General features: G+C 45.4%; 5 non-coding genes across 5 annotated transcripts; all 5 read right to left on the bottom strand.

The window, feature by feature from the left end:
* Nucleotides 1-3698: 3698 nt before the first annotated feature.
* Smp_tRNA_00808_Asn_GTT.1.1 lies at nt 3699-3771 on the bottom strand. The gene has a single exon. It is a non-coding gene (tRNA).
* A 1201-nt stretch (nt 3772-4972) lies between these two features.
* On the bottom strand, nt 4973-5045 carry Smp_tRNA_00815_Asn_GTT.1.1. The gene has a single exon. It is a non-coding gene (tRNA).
* A 4750-nt stretch (nt 5046-9795) lies between these two features.
* Nucleotides 9796-9868, bottom strand: Smp_tRNA_01216_Asn_GTT.1.1. Its single transcript has one exon. It is a non-coding gene (tRNA).
* A 2465-nt stretch (nt 9869-12333) lies between these two features.
* On the bottom strand, nt 12334-12406 carry Smp_tRNA_01203_Asn_GTT.1.1. Its single transcript has one exon. It is a non-coding gene (tRNA).
* A 3731-nt stretch (nt 12407-16137) lies between these two features.
* On the bottom strand, nt 16138-16210 carry Smp_tRNA_01071_Asn_GTT.1.1. Its single transcript has one exon. It is a non-coding gene (tRNA).
* Nucleotides 16211-17877: the final 1667 nt, after the last annotated feature.

The raw sequence follows: 17877 nt of genomic DNA, 5'->3' as shown, positions 1-17877 counted from the left end.
ACTTCTATATTTTTATTAATGCATTAGAAAGGACATTTAACGAAGTATAAAATTTACCTGCACACTGATGTCGTATGCAGATTATATTTCGAATGCTTATTGTAGACTTATGCATGAATATTTATGATAAACCTTTTCAGGTTTTTAACCATTTTTCACGATTTCCGTAAGTTTGAAGCACGATAATTTGATTCGATCTTATGAGAATAAGCTATAATGGATCGTTTTTCAAATTCCGCTTCGGATCATAGTTACGTGACTTTTGTATAAACGACACACTACTCATAATTACTCAGTAGTTCGAGTGATATGCAAGTAATATTATTTGCACACAGTTACACGTCATAATTCATTATTGTACTATACCGTTTGTCCAGCCATTTTATTTACTGCTTATTTAATACAAAAATTCGTTTTCATATATGCAGAAGTATTTATTCACTATTTACTTGTGTGATTTTTTTGTGTGTTACTCCTTGAAACCATTCTTTTCACTAAGTATATTACCTACTTACGCCTGTTACTCCCAATGGAGCATAGGCCGTCGACCACCATTCTCCAACCCACTCTGTCCTGAACCTTCTTTTCTAGTTCTATCCAATTTTTGTTCATTCTTCTCATTTCTGTCTCTATTCCTCGGCGTAATGTGTTTTTTGGTCTTCTTCTTCTCCTTTGACCTTCAGGATTCCATGTGAGGGCTTGTCTTGTGACGCAGTTGGATGATTTCCTCAGTGTGTGCCCTATCCACTTCCAGCTCTTTTTCCTGATTTCTTCCTCCGCTGGAAATTAAGTATATTACCCAACATATTTTTCGTTAATCACTCTTATTTCCATTTGAACTAACCGTATTCTCTGTAATAATTATATTCTTGGTTAATTGGTCGGATAACATTTATTTCTGTCCCATATTTTTGCGACTGTTAAATATTCATTCGTACATCTGATAATTCAAATTTCGAACAAAGCAGGAATGATGATATTTGCAGATTACGATGAGTTCATTAATGACTATATCCCTAAAAACCTATCAGTACGATGTGAAAGTTGTTTACGAAGTTCAAAAACACCGAACTCACTAGACGCGGGCTCTAATGTGGATCTAATGAACTCATTCAAAGTTATTAATAAATTCTCGGAAGTCATGGTAATAAGACCAGAGCAAAGACCGGCCGACACCTCGTCGTGGTACGACTAGTAGCCTTAAATGATTCGAATACTTGTTATTTATTCAGTATTTCGGAACTCCTTGGCTACAGCTTGAAGTGAACCGCATCTATACCCATATGTATATTATGTAGGCCTTGGCCTATAAATTCTGTTTATGCATTCAGCACGTGCTTGTGACAGTAGACATCTATGCCCACGTGGGTACTGTAGAGTATATACGTCGTGGATGTGTAAATTCTATATATACATGTAACGCATACTTGAGGCAGTACCGAGTTCCATGATGATGTATTTATTATAAATTTAGACACTTTTTGGTTGTTACAAAGTTACCAAATGTGATCAGAAGGTGCGAGTGTACTGGAGTAGACTGTCAACATGTCTGTCTGCTTCATATGTACATACAAGTAGATTGCTAACGTGTCTGCTTGCACCAAATAAGGCATAGTTGAATCGAAGTTCCTGCATACTAGCGAAATAAAACAAAGTAAACTGCTAACGGGTCCATTTGATTTGCTTTCCATAGTGTTTCAATCTTGCACTCTTTGCAAAGCATTTTTCTTCGAACAAAGGGCCTAATGGCTTCTCGTACATAACTGAGGGTGAAATAATAATAATCATAGTGATCCGAAGACTTACACCAGACCATGATATCTAAAAACCAGACGATAATAAATCTTCAACTGCCTTGGTAACATAATTAACGTTTTCCAATCAAATGTAAATATATTTAGTGGACTGAATACTCATATTCATCATTCCATTCATAGCGTTCAAAATCCGGTTGCTGATGTCCAAAAAACTTATTTGAACATTCTATACAAATTACATTAAATAGTCATGAAAACATTAATCAAAATTGGAAATGAAAAATAAACATTTTAATGATATATACTACCTGACAGAAAATTGAAATTCAGGATCATTAATCACCCACTCATCTAGTTAGGAATGCAGTCGAATCAGTCAGAGATTTGTTCCGACGAGTTTTGCATCGGTCGAAATCGACACTGACTGGTCGTCAGGCAGTTGCATGGTAGACGTTTGATTTCCTTGTTGGCAATATTCTCGTGACGAATTGCACTCGTATGTCTTGTTCCCTCCCTATATCCACATAGTGCGATCAGTCCGGTGATGATTGAGGAGCGTGTCTGCACAGAGAAATGGTTGGTATTCGTCAACTGCGTTGTCAAACAGCATGGTGGTATTTCGAGTCTGATAGTTGATCAATTCAACGCGTCAAATGTGTTATGGGTGAGAATGAGTTAATCAGGGAGTGAGTGCGTGAGTTAGGAGGTGTGTAATGTGTGAAGAGAGTGTTTGACACAATGGTGTAGGATGTGAATTCGAATGGAGTGTGGTATTGGACAGGCGACGTATAGTCGTTGGATGGAGATATGATTTTGGGTTGGTATACTGCCACAGTGATTGAGAGTCGGCCGGCTGTGTGTTGGTGGATTAGGTATACAGTGTGAGTGTATTGATGGATGTGTGACGAAGCGAGTGGTGATGTTGTTGATGTGTATCGTCAAGAGTGGCTACCGCATCCACTAATACACATACACAACTCATCACTCACTCACCAACGCGCTAACCGGTTGCGCCACGGAGGCGACGTTCATGCGACCCACACAATACCAACTCACATCGCACACTAAAACCACCAACAAAACACAATCACCACCACTACCACCATCACATATACACCGACACCGACACCGACTACAATACCACGTCTGCACCACCACCATCACCACCACCACCGTCAACACCAAAAACAACAACATCAATCACAACCACCGCAACACACACTCACACATCCACTAATACACATACACAACTCATCACTCACTCGATTACCACGTCTGTACGCACTTGTACACCTACGTTGAGGAACACCAATCACCCACTCATCTAGTTAGGAATGCAGTCGAATCAGTCAGAGATTTGTTCCGACGAGTTTTGCATCGGTCGAAATCGACACTGACTGGTCGTCAGGCAGTTGCATGGTAGACGTTTGATTTCCTTGTTGGCAATATTCTCGTGACGAATTGCACTCGTATGTCTTGTTCCCTCCCTATATCCACATAGTGCGATCAGTCCGGTGATGATTGAGGAGCGTGTCTGCACAGAGAAATGGTTGGTATTCGTCAACTGCGTTGTCAAACAGCATGGTGGTATTTCGAGTCTGATAGTTGATCAATTCAACGCGTCAAATGTGTTATGGGTGAGAATGAGTTAATCAGGGAGTGAGTGCGTGAGTTAGGAGGTGTGTAATGTGTGAAGAGAGTGTTTGACACAATGGTGTAGGATGTGAATTCGAATGGAGTGTGGTGGAATCGACGTGTGGTATTGGACAGGCGACGTATAGTCGTTGGATGGAGATATGATTTTGGGTTGGTATACTGCCACAGTGATTGAGAGTCGGCCGGCTGTGTGTTGGTGGATTAGGTATACAGTGTGAGTGTATTGATGGATGTGTGACGAAGCGAGTGGTGATGTTGTTGATGTGTATCGTCAAAAGTGGCTACCGCCTCCGGGTGGGCTCGAACCACCAACCTTTCGGTTAACAGCCGAACGCGCTAACCGGTTGCGCCACGGAGGCGACGTTCATGCGACCCACACAATACCAACTCACATCGCACACTAAAACCACCAACAAAACACAATCACCACCACTACCACCATCACATATACACCGACACCGACACCGACTACAATACCACGTCTGCACCACCACCATCACCACCACCACCGTCAACACCAAAAACAACAACATCAATCACAACCACCGCAACACACACTCACACATCCACTAATACACATACACAACTCATCACTCACTCACTCACTCACCCAATCATTCATTCACTCACACACACTCGAAAACACACACGCAAACACTCACAATCACAACAGTCACAACAATCAAGGATGACACCGACGCACACGTTTTCACACATCTCGACACAATCAACATTGGAACGCCGATCGTCACAACACAATTCTATATATACACTCACAAGTCAAATCACCGACAACTCGTCACATACTTGATTCAAGTCATCCAAACTCACCACCGTCACATTACTAATCCGACTAACGCATACACACACACACACTGATTCGATTGCCACGTCTGTACGCACTTGTACACCTACGTTGAGGAACACCAATCACCCACTCATCTAGTTAGGAATGCAGTCGAATCAGTCAGAGATTTGTTCCGACGAGTTTTGCATCGGTCGAAATCGACACTGACTGGTCGTCAGGCAGTTGCATGGTAGACGTTTGATTTCCTTGTTGGCAATATTCTCGTGACGAATTGCACTCGTATGTCTTGTTCCCTCCCTATATCCACATAGTGCGATCAGTCCGGTGATGATTGAGGAGCGTGTCTGCACAGAGAAATGGTTGGTATTCGTCAACTGCGTTGTCAAACAGCATGGTGGTATTTCGAGTCTGATAGTTGATCAATTCAACGCGTCAAATGTGTTATGGGTGAGAATGAGTTAATCAGGGAGTGAGTGCGTGAGTTAGGAGGTGTGTAATGTGTGAAGAGAGTGTTTGACACAATGGTGTAGGATGTGAATTCGAATGGAGTGTGGTGGAATCGACGTGTGGTATTGGACAGGCGACGTATAGTCGTTGGATGGAGATATGATTTTGGGTTGGTATACTGCCACAGTGATTGAGAGTCGGCCGGCTGTGTGTTGGTGGATTAGGTATACAGTGTGAGTGTATTGATGGATGTGTGACGAAGCGAGTGGTGATGTTGTTGATGTGTATCGTCAAAAGTGGCTACCGCCTCCGGGTGGGCTCGAACCACCAACCTTTCGGTTAACAGCCGAACGCGCTAACCGGTTGCGCCACGGAGGCGACGTTCATGCGACCCACACAATACCAACTCACATCGCACACTAAAACCACCAACAAAACACAATCACCACCACTACCACCATCACATATACACCGACACCGACACCGACTACAATACCACGTCTGCACCACCACCATCACCACCACCACCGTCAACACCAAAAACAACAACATCAATCACAACCACCGCAACACACACTCACACATCCACTAATACACATACACAACTCATCACTCACTCGATTACCACGTCTGTACGCACTTGTACACCTACGTTGAGGAACACCAATCACCCACTCATCTAGTTAGGAATGCAGTCGAATCAGTCAGAGATTTGTTCCGACGAGTTTTGCATCGGTCGAAATCGACACTGACTGGTCGTCAGGCAGTTGCATGGTAGACGTTTGATTTCCTTGTTGGCAATATTCTCGTGACGAATTGCACTCGTATGTCTTGTTCCCTCCCTATATCCACATAGTGCGATCAGTCCGGTGATGATTGAGGAGCGTGTCTGCACAGAGAAATGGTTGGTATTCGTCAACTGCGTTGTCAAACAGCATGGTGGTATTTCGAGTCTGATAGTTGATCAATTCAACGCGTCAAATGTGTTATGGGTGAGAATGAGTTAATCAGGGAGTGAGTGCGTGAGTTAGGAGGTGTGTAATGTGTGAAGAGAGTGTTTGACACAATGGTGTAGGATGTGAATTCGAATGGAGTGTGGTGGAATCGACGTGTGGTATTGGACAGGCGACGTATAGTCGTTGGATGGAGATATGATTTTGGGTTGGTATACTGCCACAGTGATTGAGAGTCGGCCGGCTGTGTGTTGGTGGATTAGGTATACAGTGTGAGTGTATTGATGGATGTGTGACGAAGCGAGTGGTGATGTTGTTGATGTGTATCGTCAAAAGTGGCTACCGCCTCCGGGTGGGCTCGAACCACCAACCTTTCGGTTAACAGCCGAACGCGCTAACCGGTTGCGCCACGGAGGCGACGTTCATGCGACCCACACAATACCAACTCACATCGCACACTAAAACCACCAACAAAACACAATCACCACCACTACCACCATCACATATACACCGACACCGACACCGACTACAATACCACGTCTGCACCACCACCATCACCACCACCACCGTCAACACCAAAAACAACAACATCAATCACAACCACCGCAACACACACTCACACATCCACTAATACACATACACAACTCATCACTCACTCACTCACTCACCCAATCATTCATTCACTCACACACACTCGAAAACACACACGCAAACACTCACAATCACAACAGTCACAACAATCAAGGATGACACCGACGCACACGTTTTCACACAACTCGACACAATCAACATTGGAACGCCGATCGTCACAACACAATTCTATATATACACTCACAAGTCAAATCACCGACAACTCGTCACATACTTGATTCAAGTCATCCAAACTCACCACCGTCACATTACTAATCCGACTAACGCATACACACACACACACACTGATTCGATTGCCACGTCTGTACGCACTTGTACACCTACGTTGAGGAACACCAATCACCCACTCATCTAGTTAGGAATGCAGTCGAATCAGTCAGAGATTTGTTCCGACGAGTTTTGCATCGGTCGAAATCGACACTGACTGGTCGTCAGGCAGTTGCATGGTAGACGTTTGATTTCCTTGTTGGCAATATTCTCGTGACGAATTGCACTCGTATGTCTTGTTCCCTCCCTATATCCACATAGTGCGATCAGTCCGGTGATGATTGAGGAGCGTGTCTGCACAGAGAAATGGTTGGTATTCGTCAACTGCGTTGTCAAACAGCATGGTGGTATTTCGAGTCTGATAGTTGATCAATTCAACGCGTCAAATGTGTTATGGGTGAGAATGAGTTAATCAGGGAGTGAGTGCGTGAGTTAGGAGGTGTGTAATGTGTGAAGAGAGTGTTTGACACAATGGTGTAGGATGTGAATTCGAATGGAGTGTGGTGGAATCGACGTGTGGTATTGGACAGGCGACGTATAGTCGTTGGATGGAGATATGATTTTGGGTTGGTATACTGCCACAGTGATTGAGAGTCGGCCGGCTGTGTGTTGGTGGATTAGGTATACAGTGTGAGTGTATTGATGGATGTGTGACGAAGCGAGTGGTGATGTTGTTGATGTGTATCGTCAAAAGTGGCTACCGCCTCCGGGTGGGCTCGAACCACCAACCTTTCGGTTAACAGCCGAACGCGCTAACCGGTTGCGCCACGGAGGCGACGTTCATGCGACCCACACAATACCAACTCACATCGCACACTAAAACCACCAACAAAACACAATCACCACCACTACCACCATCACATATACACCGACACCGACACCGACTACAATACCACGTCTGCACCACCACCATCACCACCACCACCGTCAACACCAAAAACAACAACATCAATCACAACCACCGCAACACACACTCACACATCCACTAATACACATACACAACTCATCACTCACTCACTCACTCACCCAATCATTCATTCACTCACACACACTCGAAAACACACACGCAAACACTCACAATCACAACAGTCACAACAATCAAGGATGACACCGACGCACACGTTTTCACACATCTCGACACAATCAACATTGGAACGCCGATCGTCACAACACAATTCTATATATACACTCACAAGTCAAATCACCGACAACTCGTCACATACTTGATTCAAGTCATCCAAACTCACCACCGTCACATTACTAATCCGACTAACGCATACACACACACACACACACTGATTCGATTGCCACGTCTGTACGCACTTGTACACCTACGTTGAGGAACACCAATCACCCACTCATCTTGTTAGGAATGCAGTCGAATCAGTCAGAGATTTGTTCCGACGAGTTTTGCATCGGTCGAAATCGACACTGACTGGTCGTCAGGCAGTTGCATGGTAGACGTTTGATTTCCTTGTTGGCAATATTCTCGTGACGAATTGCACTCGTATGTCTTGTTCCCTCCCTATATCCACATAGTGCGATCAGTCCGGTGATGATTGAGGAGCGTGTCTGCACAGAGAAATGGTTGGTATTCGTCAACTGCGTTGTCAAACAGCATGGTGGTATTTCGAGTCTGATAGTTGATCAATTCAACGCGTCAAATGTGTTATGGGTGAGAATGAGTTAATCAGGGAGTGAGTGCGTGAGTTAGGAGGTGTGTAATGTGTGAAGAGAGTGTTTGACACAATGGTGTAGGATGTGAATTCGAATGGAGTGTGGTGGAATCGACGTGTGGTATTGGACAGGCGACGTATAGTCGTTGGATGGAGATATGATTTTGGGTTGGTATACTGCCACAGTGATTGAGAGTCGGCCGGCTGTGTGTTGGTGGATTAGGTATACAGTGTGAGTGTATTGATGGATGTGTGACGAAGCGAGTGGTGATGTTGTTGATGTGTATCGTCAAAAGTGGCTACCGCCTCCGGGTGGGCTCGAACCACCAACCTTTCGGTTAACAGCCGAACGCGCTAACCGGTTGCGCCACGGAGGCGACGTTCATGCGACCCACACAATACCAACTCACATCGCACACTAAAACCACCAACAAAACACAATCACCACCACTACCACCATCACATATACACCGACACCGACACCGACTACAATACCACGTCTGCACCACCACCATCACCACCACCACCACCAACACCAAAAACAACAACATCAATCACAACCACCGCAACACACACTCACACATCCACTAATACACATACACAACTCATCACTCACTCACTCACCCACCCAATCATTCATTCACTCACACACACTCGAAAACACACACGCAAACACTCACAATCACAACAGTCACAACAATCAAGGATGACACCGACGCACACGTTTTCACACATCTCGACACAATCAACATTGGAACGCCGATCGTCACAACACAATTCTATATATACACTCACAAGTCAAATCACCGACAACTCGTCACATACTTGATTCAAGTCATCCAAACTCACCACCGTCACATTACTAATCCGACTAACGCATACACACACACACACACTGATTCGATTGCCACGTCTGTACGCACTTGTACACCTACGTTGAGGAACACCAATCACCCACTCATCTAGTTAGGAATGCAGTCGAATCGGTCAGAGATTTGTTCCGACGAGTTTTGCATCGGTCGAAATCGACACTGACTTGTCGTCAGGCAGTTGCATGGTAGACGTTTGATTTCCTTGTTGGCAATATTCTCGTGACGAATTGCACTCGTATGTCTTGTTCCCTCCCTATATCCACATAGTGCGATCAGTCCGGTGATGATTGAGGAGCGTGTCTGCACAGAGAAATGGTTGGTATTCGTCAACTGCGTTGTCAAACAGCATGGTGGTATTTCGAGTCTGATAGTTGATCAATTCAACGCGTCAAATGTGTTATGGGTGAGAATGAGTTAATCAGGGAGTGAGTGCGTGAGTTAGGAGGTGTGTAATGTGTGAAGAGAGTGTTTGACACAATGGTGTAGGATGTGAATTCGAATGGAGTGTGGTGGAATCGACGTGTGGTATTGGACAGGCGACGTATAGTCGTTGGATGGAGATATGATTTTGGGTTGGTATACTGCCACAGTGATTGAGAGTCGGCCGGCTGTGTGTTGGTGGATTAGGTATACAGTGTGAGTGTATTGATGGATGTGTGACGAAGCGAGTGGTGATGTTGTTGATGTGTATCGTCAAAAGTGGCTACCGCCTCCGGGTGGGCTCGAACCACCAACCTTTCGGTTAACAGCCGAACGCGCTAACCGGTTGCGCCACGGAGGCGACGTTCATGCGACCCACACAATACCAACTCACATCGCACACTAAAACCACCAACAAAACACAATCACCACCACTACCACCATCACATATACACCGACACCGACACCGACTACAATACCACGTCTGCACCACCACCATCACCACCACCAACACCAAAAACAACAACATCAATCACAACCACCGCAACACACACTCACACATCCACTAATACACATACACAACTCATCACTCACTCACCCAATCATCCATTCACTCACACACACTCGAAAACACACACGCAAACACTCACAATCACAACAGTCACAACAATCAAGGATGACACCGACGCACACGTTTTCACACATCTCGACACAATCAACATTGGAACGCCGATCGTCACAACACAATTCTATATATACACTCACAAGTCAAATCACCGACAACTCGTCACATACTTGATTCAAGTCATCCAAACTCACCACCGTCACATTACTAATCCGACTAATGCATACACACACACACACACTGATTCGATTGCCACGTCTGTACGCACTTGTACACCTACGTTGAGGAACACCAATCACCCACTCATCTAGTTAGGAATGCAGTCGAATCAGTCAGAGATTTGTTCCGACGAGTTTTGCATCGGTCGAAATCGACACTGACTGGTCGTCAGGCAGTTGCATGGTAGACGTTTGATTTCCTTGTTGGCAATATTCTCGTGACGAATTGCACTCGTATGTCTTGTTCCCTCCCTATATCCACATAGTGCGATCAGTCCGGTGATGATTGAGGAGCGTGTCTGCACAGAGAAATGGTTGGTATTCGTCAACTGCGTTGTCAAACAGCATGGTGGTATTTCGAGTCTGATAGTTGATCAATTCAACGCGTCAAATGTGTTATGGGTGAGAATGAGTTAATCAGGGAGTGAGTGCGTGAGTTAGGAGGTGTGTAATGTGTGAAGAGAGTGTTTGACACAATGGTGTAGGATGTGAATTCGAATGGAGTGTGGTGGAATCGACGTGTGGTATTGGACAGGCGACGTATAGTCGTTGGATGGAGATATGATTTTGGGTTGGTATACTGCCACAGTGATTGAGAGTCGGCCGGCTGTGTGTTGGTGGATTAGGTATACAGTGTGAGTGTATTGATGGATGTGTGACGAAGCGAGTGGTGATGTTGTTGATGTGTATCGTCAAAAGTGGCTACCGCCTCCGGGTGGGCTCGAACCACCAACCTTTCGGTTAACAGCCGAACGCGCTAACCGGTTGCGCCACGGAGGCGACGTTCATGCGACCCACACAATACCAACTCACATCGCACACTAAAACCACCAACAAAACACAATCACCACCACTACCACCATCACATATACACCGACACCGACACCGACTACAATACCACGTCTGCACCACCACCATCACCACCACCACCACCAACACCAAAAACAACAACATCAATCACAACCACCGCAACACACACTCACACATCCACTAATACACATACACAACTCATCACTCACTCACTCACTCACCCAATCATTCATTCACTCACACACACTCGAAAACACACACGCAAACACTCACAATCACAACAGTCACAACAATCAAGGATGACACCGACGCACACGTTTTCACACATCTCGACACAATCAACATTGGAACGCCGATCGTCACAACACAATTCTATATATACACTCACAAGTCAAATCACCGACAACTCGTCACATACTTGATTCAAGTCATCCAAACTCACCACCGTCACATTACTAATCCGACTAATGCATACACACACACACACACTGATTCGATTGCCACGTCTGTACGCACTTGTACACCTACGTTGAGGAACACCAATCACCCACTCATCTAGTTAGGAATGCAGTCGAATCAGTCAGAGATTTGTTCCGACGAGTTTTGCATCGGTCGAAATCGACACTGACTGGTCGTCAGGCAGTTGCATGGTAGACGTTTGATTTCCTTGTTGGCAATATTCTCGTGACGAATTGCACTCGTATGTCTTGTTCCCTCCCTATATCCACATAGTGCGATCAGTCCGGTGATGATTGAGGAGCGTGTCTGCACAGAGAAATGGTTGGTATTCGTCAACTGCGTTGTCAAACAGCATGGTGGTATTTCGAGTCTGATAGTTGATCAATTCAACGCGTCAAATGTGTTATGGGTGAGAATGAGTTAATCAGGGAGTGAGTGCGTGAGTTAGGAGGTGTGTAATGTGTGAAGAGAGTGTTTGACACAATGGTGTAGGATGTGAATTCGAATGGAGTGTGGTGGAATCGACGTGTGGTATTGGACAGGCGACGTATAGTCGTTGGATGGAGATATGATTTTGGGTTGGTATACTGCCACAGTGATTGAGAGTCGGCCGGCTGTGTGTTGGTGGATTAGGTATACAGTGTGAGTGTATTGATGGATGTGTGACGAAGCGAGTGGTGATGTTGTTGATGTGTATCGTCAAAAGTGGCTACCGCCTCCGGGTGGGCTCAAACCACCAACCTTTCGGTTAACAGCCGAACGCGCTAACCGGTTGCGCCACGGAGGCGACGTTCATGCGACCCACACAATACCAACTCACATCGCACACTAAAACCACCAACAAAACACAATCACCACCACTACCACCATCACATATACACCGACACCGACACCGACTACAATACCACGTCTGCACCACCACCATCACCACCACCAACACCAAAAACAACAACATCAATCACAACCACCGCAACACACACTCACACATCCACTAATACACATACACAACTCATCACTCACTCACCCAATCATCCATTCACTCACACACACTCGAAAACACACACGCAAACACTCACAATCACAACAGTCACAACAATCAAGGATGACACTGACGCACACGTTTTCACACAACTCGACACAATCAACATTGGAACGCCGATCGTCACAACACAATTCTATATATACACTCACAAGTCAAATCACCGACAACTCGTCACATACTTGATTCAAGTCATCCAAACTCACCACCGTCACATTACTAATCCGACTAACGCATACACACACACACACTGATTCGATTGCCACGTCTGTACGCACTTGTACACCTACGTTGAGGAACACCAATCACCCACTCATCTAGTTAGGAATGCAGTCGAATCAGTCAGAGATTTGTTCCGACGAGTTTTGCATCGGTCGAAATCGACACTGACTGGTCGTCAGGCAGTTGCATGGTAGACGTTTGATTTCCTTGTTGGCAATATTCTCGTGACGAATTGCACTCGTATGTCTTGTTCCCTCCCTATATCCACATAGTGCGATCAGTCCGGTGATGATTGAGGAGCGTGTCTGCACAGAGAAATGGTTGGTATTCGTCAACTGCGTTGTCAAACAGCATGGTGGTATTTCGAGTCTGATAGTTGATCAATTCAACGCGTCAAATGTGTTATGGGTGAGAATGAGTTAATCAGGGAGTGAGTGCGTGAGTTAGGAGGTGTGTAATGTGTGAAGAGAGTGTTTGACACAATGGTGTAGGATGTGAATTCGAATGGAGTGTGGTGGAATCGACGTGTGGTATTGGACAGGCGACGTATAGTCGTTGGATGGAGATATGATTTTGGGTTGGTATACTGCCACAGTGATTGAGAGTCGGCCGGCTGTGTGTTGGTGGATTAGGTATACAGTGTGAGTGTATTGATGGATGTGTGACGAAGCGAGTGGTGATGTTGTTGATGTGTATCGTCAAGTGGCTACCGCCTCCGGGTGGGCTCGAACCACCAACCTTTCGGTTAACAGCCGAACGCGCTAACCGGTTGCGCCACGGAGGCGACGTTCATGCGACCCACACAATACCAACTCACATCGCACACTAAAACCACCAACAAAACACAATCACCACCACTACCACCATCACATATACACCGACACCGACACCGACTACAATACCACGTCTGCACCACCACCATCACCACCACCACCAACACCAAAAACAACAACATCAATCACAACCACCGCAACACACACTCACACATCCACTAATACACATACACAACTCATCACTCACTCACTCACTCACCCAATCATTCATTCACTCACACACACTCGAAAACACACACGCAAACACTCACAATCACAACAGTCACAACAATCAAGGATGACACCGACGCACACGTTTTCACACATCTCGACACAATCAACATTGGAACGCCGATCGTCACAACACAATTCTATATATACACTCACAAGTCAAATCACCGACAACTCGTCACATACTTGATTCAAGTCATCCAAACTCACCACCGTCACATTACTAATCCGACTAACGCATACACACACACACACACTGATTCGATTGCCACGTCTGTACGCACTTGTACACCTACGTTGAGGAACACCAATCACCCACTCATCTAGTTAGGAATGCAGTCGAATCAGTCAGAGATTTGTTCCGACGAGTTTTGCATCGGTCGAAATCGACACTGACTGGTCGTCAGGCAGTTGCATGGTAGACGTTTGATTTCCTTGTTGGCAATATTCTCGTGACGAATTGCACTCGTATGTCTTGTTCCCTCCCTATATCCACATAGTGCGATCAGTCCGGTGATGATTGAGGAGCGTGTCTGCACAGAGAAATGGTTGGTATTCGTCAACTGCGTTGTCAAACAGCATGGTGGTATTTCGAGTCTGATAGTTGATCAATTCAACGCGTCAAATGTGTTATGGGTGAGAATGAGTTAATCAGGGAGTGAGTGCGTGAGTTAGGAGGTGTGTAATGTGTGAAGAGAGTGTTTGACACAATGGTGTAGGATGTGAATTCGAATGGAGTGTGGTGGAATCGACGTGTGGTATTGGACAGGCGACGTATAGTCGTTGGATGGAGATATGATTTTGGGTTGGTATACTGCCACAGTGATTGAGAGTCGGCCGGCTGTGTGTTGGTGGATTAGGTATACAGTGTGAGTGTATTGATGGATGTGTGACGAAGCGAGTGGTGATGTTGTTGATGTGTATCGTCAAGTGGCTACCGCCTCCGGGTGGGCTCGAACCACCAACCTTTCGGTTAACAGCCGAACGCGCTAACCGGTTGCGCCACGGAGGCGACGTTCATGCGACCCACACAATACCAACTCACATCGCACACTAAAACCACCAACAAAACACAATCACCACCACTACCACCATCACATATACACCGACACCGACACCGACTACAATACCACGTCTGCACCACCACCATCACCACCACCACCGTCAACACCAAAAACAACAACATCAATCACAACCACCGCAACACACACTCACACATCCACTAATACACATACACAACTCATCACTCACTCACTCACTCACCCAATCATTCATTCACTCACACACACTCGAAAACACACACGCAAACACTCACAATCACAACAGTCACAACAATCAAGGATGACACTGACGCACACGTTTTCACACATCTCGACACAATCAACATTGGAACGCCGATCGTCACAACACAATTCTATATATACACTCACAAGTCAAATCACCGACAACTCGTCACATACTTGATTCAAGTCATCCAAACTCACCACCGTCACATTACTAATCCGACTAACGCATACACACACACACACACTGATTCGATTGCCACGTCTGTACGCACTTGTACACCTACGTTGAGGAACACTAATCACCCACTCATCTAGTTAGGAATGCAGTCGAATCAGTCAGAGATTTGTTCCGACGAGTTTTGCATCGGTCGAAATCGACACTGACTGGTCGTCAGGCAGTTGCATGGTAGACGTTTGATTTCCTTGTTGGCAATATTCTCGTGACGAATTGCACTCGTATGTCTTGTTCCCTCCCTATATCCACATAGTGCGATCAGTCCGGTGATGATTGAGGAGCGTGTCTGCACAGAGAAATGGTTGGTATTCGTCAACTGCGTTGTCAAACAGCATGGTGGTATTTCGAGTCTGATAGTTGATCAATTCAACGCGTCAAATGTGTTATGGGTGAGAATGAGTTAATCAGGGAGTGAGTGCGTGAGTTAGGAGGTGTGTAATGTGTGAAGAGAGTGTTTGACACAATGGTGTAGGATGTGAATTCGAATGGAGTGTGGTGGAATCGACGTGTGGTATTGGACAGGCGACGTATAGTCGTTGGATGGAGATATGATTTTGGGTTGGTATACTGCCACAGTGATTGAGAGTCGGCCGGCTGTGTGTTGGTGGATTAGGTATACAGTGTGAGTGTATTGATGGATGTGTGACGAAGCGAGTGGTGATGTTGTTGATGTGTATCGTCAAGAGTGGCTACCGCCTCCGGGTGGGCTCGAACCACCAACCTTTCGGTTAACAGCCGAATGCGCTAACCGGTTGCGCCACGGAGGCGACGTTCATGCGACCCACACAATACCAACTCACATCGCACACTAAAACCACCAACAAAACACAATCACCACCACTACCACCATCACATATACACCGACACCGACACCGACTACAATACCACGTCTGCACCACCACCATCACCACCACCACCGTCAACACCAAAAACAACAACATCAATCACAACCACCGCAACACACACTCACACATCCACTAATACACATACACAACTCATCACTCACTCACTCACTCACCCAATCATTCATTCACTCACACACACTCGAAAACACACACGCAAACACTCACAATCACAACAGTCACAACAATCAAGGATGACACCGACGCACACGTTTTCACACATCTCGACACAATCAACATTGGAACGCCGATCGTCACAACACAATTCTATATATACACTCACAAGTCAAATCACCGACAACTCGTCACATACTTGATTCAAGTCATCCAAACTCACCACCGTCACATTACTAATCCGACTAACGCATACACACACACACACACTGATTCGATTGCCACGTCTGTACGCACTTGTACACCTACGTTGAGGAACACCAATCACCCACTCATCTAGTTAGGAATGCAGTCGAATCAGTCAGAGATTTGTTCCGACGAGTTTTGCATCGGTCGAAATCGACACTGACTGGTCGTCAGGCAGTTGCATGGTAGACGTTTGATTTCCTTGTTGGCAATATTCTCGTGACGAATTGCACTCGTATGTCTTGTTCCCTCCCTATATCCACATAGTGCGATCAGTCCGGTGATGATTGAGGAGCGTGTCTGCACAGAGAAATGGTTGGTATTCGTCAACTGCGTTGTCAAACAGCATGGTGGTATTTCGAGTCTGATAGTTGATCAATTCAACGCGTCAAATGTGTTATGGGTGAGAATGAGTTAATCAGGGAGTGAGTGCGTGAGTTAGGAGGTGTGTAATGTGTGAAGAGAGTGTTTGACACAATGGTGTAGGATGTGAATTCGAATGGAGTGTGGTGGAATCGACGTGTGGTATTGGACAGGCGACGTATAGTCGTTGGATGGAGATATGATTTTGGGTTGGTATACTGCCACAGTGATTGAGAGTCGGCCGGCTGTGTGTTGGTGGATTAGGTATACAGTGTATACAGTGCAACCGAAAACTGACAGTGTTTGTTATTTGTGATTACCTCTTCAAACAGCGTACCATTGTAATTAACTGAATTATTTCGGTTTTCTGTGTTGAATTCCATAGACAATGAATTTCAAGATCCAGGTTTGCTTACTCTCACTTTACCGGGTATTTCGAGTGAAATAACTAAGGTGTATTCATGTCTTTATCGGGAAAGTGGGGATGGTCATTTCGAGACGTATTACACTTATGGTTAAAGGCTGACTGACGGAGAAGGAGATATATGAGTGGCGTTATTTAGCAGACGATTTGTATGCTCATTTATTCACTCACTCACAATACAGCAGTCACACTTGCAGTTCTCAGTTATATTACCACCCAATGTAAACGGAAATGTGTTTTGTATAAGACAGAAATAAACGAGAAGTCCTTGGAGCTGATATTTTCCTTACAGAACGCTCAATTGTCATACTTGACTGAAATGGTCATGTGCTGTTGAAAGATGGATCTGAGTTTAAAGACACGCAATGAGCGTCAGTGATTAGG

The sequence above is a fragment of the Schistosoma mansoni genome, chromosome 5 (genome assembly GCF_000237925.1).
Source record: "Schistosoma mansoni strain Puerto Rico chromosome 5, complete genome".
Taxonomy (NCBI): Eukaryota; Metazoa; Platyhelminthes; class Trematoda; order Strigeidida; family Schistosomatidae; genus Schistosoma; species Schistosoma mansoni.
The sequence above is the reverse complement of the archived record's forward strand: the minus strand, read 5'-3'. Positions and strand labels throughout refer to the sequence as shown.